This window comes from Cyprinus carpio, chromosome B14, assembly GCF_018340385.1.
Source record: "Cyprinus carpio isolate SPL01 chromosome B14, ASM1834038v1, whole genome shotgun sequence".
Taxonomy (NCBI): domain Eukaryota; kingdom Metazoa; phylum Chordata; class Actinopteri; order Cypriniformes; family Cyprinidae; genus Cyprinus; species Cyprinus carpio.
In genome coordinates this window covers 9,734,735-9,742,557 of record NC_056610.1, presented here as the reverse complement: position 1 = coordinate 9,742,557, position 7,823 = coordinate 9,734,735, and the positions used below count along the sequence as shown (strand labels likewise).

At 34.1% G+C, this 7,823-nt stretch overlaps 1 long non-coding RNA gene across 2 annotated transcripts; it reads left to right on the top strand.

Moving 5' to 3' along the window:
* Positions 1 to 638: 638 nt before the first annotated feature.
* Positions 639 to 4,635, top strand: LOC109092978. 2 transcript variants are annotated; one of them, XR_002018281.2, is made up of 4 exons: positions 639 to 1,000; positions 1,184 to 1,490; positions 2,480 to 2,635; positions 4,063 to 4,635. It is a non-coding gene; the product is annotated as an uncharacterized LOC109092978 (long non-coding RNA). The 2 variants fall into 2 exon arrangements; XR_006156418.1 differs by having other exon boundaries at positions 641 to 1,000; positions 1,184 to 1,424.
* The last annotated feature ends 3,188 nt before the right edge of the window (positions 4,636 to 7,823 follow it).

The following is a 7,823-nucleotide window of genomic DNA, read 5'->3' as shown; positions in this document are numbered from 1 at the left end:
AGCTGAATTTTCAGCATCTTTACTCCAGTCTTCAGTCTTCACATGATTCATGCAATGGCTTTGTGAAAACCAGGATACTTGTGATGAGTTTCTATTTTATCAAGAAAAGCCCTTAGAAGGCAACTTCCAACATCAGACAACAAGGCCTGACACTAGGTTTTGAAACACCCTCTTTTGTGTTTAAGCTCAGTCTGATTTTCTCTTAAACTAGAAGATCCTTGGATATGTTGCTTTTTTCCCCCCAAACCTCATGAGAAATAGATTGTAAAGTGTTATTTCTACAGCAAAGTGGCTAAAATGTGCTAGAATAAGTGATCGTCTTAGCAAACATCCACCCCATCATTCACAACTGATTCAGCTTCTCTGAGCTGTGAAATGCATCCTCAACATGAAAGGACAGCAATCTTTTTCCTTTTCAACCTGTAAAAGCCGTAGCCCTCTCGTCCCCCGGCTCTCCCTCTCCGTTGTGCCCTAAGGAGCTTTTCCGTCTGAATGGTTTGTATTTTTCTTTTAATAAAACACAGTCAGCAGACAGCTTGACTGCCAACTTCAATGCATCTCTCAACAGTCTCTGGGTCACATGATGCACTTCAAGGACTCCTGATTGGCTCTTGGCAGTTTCCATGGATACAGGTTTTGGTGCACCTTCCTGGGAAAATGTAAACAGTGAGTAGACACAGGAGGATTGGCAGAAACTGTTTTCTAATCCCATCCTTCATTTTAATGGTGGTGTTATGGAAAGAGAATCTGTGGAAGAGAGGTTAACACACTCTTTACATGCTGCTTCAGCTCTTTTTTCATTATTTAATCATCCTGAAATCAAAAATGTTTAATGAACATGTTCATGAGCTGTACCAAAGCCATTTTCAGGATCACAAACATCAGTACCGGGGATTTTTATCCCTGTACATTTGTGAAAATCAAGAGCAGATTGATTCTCTGTTTGACTGTATCCTATGGAATCCATTTCCACCACAGAATTAAGAAAGAAAAAAAAAAGGTAAGTGACTTTTTAATTTCCCTTTTCTCACAATTTCCTAAGAATTCACAGTTTTCAAGCAAAACCAAAAGCCACATGATGTGTTAAAAAAAAAAAAAAAAATTTTTCCCTTGATAGATTCCCACAGGAATACTCCATTCTGACTAGTCAAATCATCAGCTTTATTTTGTTGTGTTTTGACAGAGTCATTCAACAGAACAGCAACACTTCCTGTTCCTCAGAGGATTAAATCTGGATCTTGTGATGTGCAACATTTCTGATGTATATTCATTCAACCATGAGATCCCATGCTAAAGCTAATTCTGTTGTTTTCTGTTTGTTATAGTTAATGTTATCATGAAATCTGTAGCCTGGAAGCCCATTTTTGGGAATTCAGATTATCAACCGGAAGACGTTAAGCATTACCATGCGACACAGATTAAAGGTCAGTGATGCGTGAAGGGCGAGGAGAGGAGAGTGGACACAGACTGAAAGGAAGGACAGGACACTGGTGTGTGTGTGTGTGTGTGTGTGTGTGTGTGTGTGTGTGTGTGTGTGTGGCTCTCTGTCATTACTGTCATTAGGAAGAGCTGTGTCGTCTTAAGCGGTCCGCTGAGCTCCTGTTGAGTGAGGGAGACCCATTTATAACTCATTATGATAAAGTGCTAAAAATATCTGAGCTGGGAGCTCGGCTCTCTCATATTCTCATTTCCTCTCTTAATGCTTTTGTAACATAGCTGAATATGACTAGCTCTTAAACAGACACCATAGAAACATGGCACAATTTCCATACTTAAAAGTGAGTAAATTATTCCTAAAAAGTATTCTGACACCTAAATGTCTTAATGTCAAATTTAAATCAACGCAAATAGCATCTGCAAAACAAAGTGTTTTCTCAGAACTGACCTCATTCAGGATCATACATCTTTGTGAAAGCTTTGACATTTAAAAAATAAAAAAGACCATTTCCATTTTGCAAGTAGTTGTAAGTATTAATAGTGTTATTTTACTTAAATGAAAGTAGTATTAAAAAAATTTCCATATTTTATATATATATATATATATATATATATATATATATATATATATATATATATATATATCTTATATATATATATATATTGGTAATTTTAGTTTTAGTTTGTGATTTGTTTTTGGCCTTTTTAACCTTTATGTGTATGTATTGTTTAAATATTTGTTTTAAAATTAATGTTTATTTCAGTTTAGTTTTCTATATTCAGTGTTTGTTTTATAGATGTTTTTGATCTATGCACTTGACTTTACTACATATAAGATATTTATCTTTGTATATCAGAATAAGTTCATATCATCAACAAAGTAAATGTGTGGTTTATGGAAAACCTTGACTCTTAAAGCATTATCACTCTCTGTATTTTTATAACAAAGCCTCCAGCCCATTATCATGTCCAATCTGCTGTGAGTATTATTCCGACTCTAAATTTATAATAAGTAACAGTCACTAAAATTTGCCTTTTGCAGCAGCAGCAGGTCCTGTGGAAAATTCTGACTCCAAAACCTTAAAAGGTGAAAGCAAAACAGCCACAGGACAAGAACATTTCCACATGCTTTCCTTCCTGACCTTTCATTATACAAGAGCTGGAGGCTGCTTCTATTCTCAGCATAATACATAATCAGGTGAACAATCTTGTAATGATTTTTTTTCTTCCTTTCTTTTTAAACAGAGTTTAAATCTAGCTACAAACTGGGATCTTATGTGTTCGGAAGCATTTCTTTATTTATTTTTTTTTTTGTATGATTGGAAATCAACTTTTTGTTCATTATGAAAGGGAATCTGGGTTTAATGTCAAACTTTAATGAACAACTTTGGCTCAATATAAAATTATATGTGGATAATTTTGGCAGTATTGACTGAGGTGCATAGGCTGAGAACAATGAGGCCAAATAAAAACCAAAGATTGGATCCAAGATTTGGTGATAATATTGCATAATGAGAGATTTACAAGCAATTGTTGTATGGTCAGTTATCTTTTTTTGGAAACCCAACAAATGTAAGAATGTAGGGGGTGGGGTCCTAAAAAAGTACAAAAATAATACTTTTTTTCTTGGAGAAGTTGTTATACCCTGTGTGAGCAAAGTCAGCAAGTTTTAGTCCAGTGTGATAACAATAACTAGCAATTTCAGGACAAAGAAAATCCTCTCTGGGTCAAAAACAGGAACACAACAAGCACTGTGAATAATATAAATACTGTATATTCCATTATGATTTCATTCATAACCACAGTTTGTATGCTGTTCTCCAGGGGATGTTCTTGGTTTTTCTCAGCTCTGAGTATTTGTTTCACTCGGCTTCCCTGCCACGCTCTTTTGCTTCTGTGAGCCCCACGTAAAAATTACTCTAAATCACCCTGACAGAAAAAAATAAATTATGATGAATTGCTTGTAAATGTGCAAATATTCATTTACATATAAATTTGACAGAAACTTAATGCTGCATGCAAATACAAAATGCTAGTGTGTTTTTTCCTTCATCAGCTATCTATCTTGATAAATAAAGCTTGTGAGTAAACAGGAAGCCACAGCTCGGTGGCAGAAGTGATTAATTAGTGAGCAAACATGCATGTGTGGTTTTCATTGTGTGACATAAGCCATGAGTAAAAACATTGACTCTAGCTGATCTCACAAACTGCTGGAGTTGAGAACGCTGGTTATTTGAACAGAGATTACACTTTTAAAACAACCCAAACACTAAAATATTGCCAGGATTTGAGAACAATTAGAAGTCATTTCTTAAAATAAAATACCTTTATTCGATTTATGTTTCTGGTGGAGTAATGACGTTAACAGTGCCAAGGCTGTAGGTTTGATTTGAAGGGTAAAATGTGCACAAATTGAATTACAGTAAAGTATGTGCTCCATAAATAAATGTACATCAAACAACATGTTATGATGATCAGAAGAACTCATATTTAAGCCGTCTTGTATATGATTTTTATATAATTGTATTTTTCATGAATTTATTTTTTTCCAGCAACCTGCTTTACTTGAAAATGCAAGTATTGCCTCTGAGATTTAACTTTTTGAGATTTATGCTTTATTCGCAGATTCCACGGCGTGATTTTGAATCCGTCTGAGATCTGAAGGTTTACTGTAACGTGAGGAATTTTACTGTTTTCAGCACAAACACCAGAGAACTTTGATGTCCTTCATGCTGCTGGAAATGAATATCCTGAAAATATCCCAAAACTGATGCTGTTGATCTCAAAACACAACACAGCATCAACTGACTCTGTACTGAGAGTTAACTGAGAGAGTGTTTCTAAACCACAGAAACCCTTTGGTCATTTCTTTTTTTTTCTTTTCTGTTACAAGACAGAAGATCAGTGGAGACAAAAGAACATGCGTTGAGATGTAAAGAGAGAAATCCTCATGTAGTGAACTGGGGCAAAGCAGATGTCTGTTCAAACGAGTTCTTTGATTCAAGACTACATACTATTTCTCAGAGGTGATCCCGAACAAGTCAGTCCTTACAGACAGAACAAACTCTTTTTATGTTGTTTTCTTTATCTGTACATCCCATAGGAAAGAAATCATAATTCTGATCTCTTTTTCAATATATTAATTCTCTTTAAAAGCAATTAGAGGGGAAAAAACAAACACCTGACAGCTATGGTTTCCAGAAAAAAATATAAAAAAATATGTATATATTATGAATAAATATATATATGAATAATATATATATATATAGATATATTATATATATAATATATATTATATATATATATATAGATATATATATATATATATATATATATATATATATATATATATACATATATTATATATGATCGGATATCAATATATATATATATATATATATAGTATATATATATATATATATATATATTAGTTCTGTCAAATGATTAATCATGATTAATCGCATCCAAAATACGTTTGTGTTTACTAGTGTGTGTGTACTGTGTATGTATTATATATATATTAATATGCACACATGTATATATTTAAGAAAAATATGTACGTTTATATATTAAATGTATTTATATACAGTATGATACAATTTATATGAATATAAATATTTACATGTAAATACATGTAAATATTTTCAAAATATATGCAGTTTGTGTGTGTGTGTTTATATATACATAATGAATATACACCGTACACACACATATTATGTAAACAAAAACTTTTATTTTGGATGCGATTAATCACGATTAATCATTGGACAGAGCTATACACACACACACACACACTTAAAACTGGTAAGTTCAACAGTTTATTTCTGATGAACAATGTAAGATGTAGCATAAAACATTATACTTACTGTTAACCAATTACAGGTTATTACTGTATAGCAGATTTACAGTTTTTTACCGTTAAAATTACAATTTTTTTTACAGTATACTTGTTGATGCTGGGTTTAATGTGTTTTTGTGTTGTTTGTACAGATATCCAGGCTCATCTGGAGTGTTTTTTTTTTGTTTGTTTGTTTGTTTGTTTTTTTGTCTCTCAGTACCATATGGATCCACAGCAGACAGCATATCTAAAAGGATCACTTTTAAAAATGTGCATACACTCACAGGAAATAAAGATGGGGGGGGGACATTATGGAAATAAGTTAAAGCAAATGTGAGATGTCTGAAATGGAATATATTAAACATGCAATTTAAATTTAAATGGCAATATTTCCAAAGGCTTGCCATCTGCACAGTGAACTCATTTCAGACTGATTATCTGGTTAATGGCAGAGCTAAAGAGACCTTAATGCAAAGGAACTGTCAGTCTTTGAAGTATATGTGCACAGCGTTTCAAAGAGCCACGGTGTGATACACAGATGCAGTAGAAGTGTGATAATAACCGACTACACAGAGAAACAGATTCACAATGGTGTGTGAGGTGCTTCGACTTCTCATTTGTGCACATGCTATATATATATATATATATATATATACACACACACACACCATTACGTCCATATATATTTAGACACTGACACAATTTTCATAATTTCAGCTCTGTATGCCACCAGAATGTAATTAAAATGAATTAATCAAGATAAAATTGAAGGGCAGACTTTAAAGGGGTTATCGGATGCCCATTTTCCACAAGTTTATATGATTCTTTAGGGTCTTAGTAAGTAAGTCTATAACATTTTTTTGGTTAAAATTTCTCAATGGCAGTGTAAAACAACACCCTTTTTACCTTGCCAAAAACAGCTCTGTACACAGCAAGTCGTTTTAGTGCATGTTTCTTTTTAAATATTAATGAGCTCTGCTCACCCCGCCCCTCTCTTCTGTGGGGTGAAGAACCATTCTCATGAGACTGTTAGTTACTTTAGTTGTGGAACTTGCTAACTAGCATGTTATTAGGAAAGGCGATTTACAAAGATTCATAAAATAACATACTCACTTCTTCTGTAGGTGAAGCTGGATCACAAATGATTTGCGGGAACATAGATGCATTTAGGCAAATCGGGGATCGGCACATTCCCTTCAAAAACAAAAGTAATCCACTGCGTCTTCAGTGGTTCAGATGTCAAGAGTAGGACAACTGCTACGTTCATTATTACATCCAACAACAAAACAACTCAATTGCTTAGGAGTCATTCTTGTCTACATCCCTGCTCCGGTGTTAAAACAATGGCAGACTGTTGACAGCTCACTCAGGGCGGATCTAAGTTAAAACACCAATGTCAGTCAACAGTTGTGGGAGGGGCCTGGGTCTGTGTGACATCACACAGCCAAGAAGCTGAGAATGGCTTGATTTGTGAAAGGGGATATTATTTATAGAGATTTAAAAAAAGTTGATTTTTATCATTAAAATGTATATTTAAATGTATATTTAAATGTATATATGTATATAATATATATATATATATATATATATATATTTTTATTATTTTTTTTTTTTTTATTTATTTTTTTGTCTCAGAATGTACCTAACTGTTGATTTGGCCACTCCTAATATTCCTGCTATCTCTCTGATGGATTTGTTTTGATTTTGCAGTCAAACACTTGTCTGTTTCACTTGCATGGAGAGCTCATTTGACCTTATTATGTGGATTCAGAGCAACAGCTTCCAAATGCAAATGGCACACTTAGAATCAACTCCAGACCTTTTACCTGCTTTATTGATGTAGAAGGAATGGCCCATCTTTCATATAATAAACATTGGATGATCTTATGGGAAATATATAAAAGACACCCAGAAACTCTGATTAGTTGTTTACTTTAGTGCTTTTCTCATAAATGACTGTCTAAATCCATCTGAGCTGCCAGAAATAAATTCTCCAGGGTTTCTGCGGCTAATAGCATAAGACACAGAATTAACTGAAGCTGCTACAAAGAGTCGATACATAATTTTCCAAGTACAAAACAACTACAAAAAAAGCGTAGTGGCCTGTATGATGTTTGAGATAACTGTCATGTGGTTTAATACGTTTTGGGTTCGGATGGGTCAGGTTTTATTAAGAGCATCCTGCCCCCCTGGGCTTTGGACCACACAGCGCGCCAACGCTGCTCAATCTGCGATTGTGTGTATGAGAGTTACGTACCAGAAGCCAAAGAACAGATGTTGGACAACGCTTCCCAAGCAATGGCAAAAAACAGAAACACACACTTGTGCCATCTGGAAGGGTTTATTTGAAGGGCAAAGACATTACCAGTACAAGCGGTGCAAATGTGTTCGCTTAAAAACTCTGACACACATCATCAGAGTATGGTCAGACCTTACTTGTGTTTGTATGTTAGTGTAAATAATACAGTATAAACTCAGGCATGTGTTGTTTATTAGGCCAACATTTACTGGAAATGTGATAAAAATAGACATGACGTTTTTCTTTTTG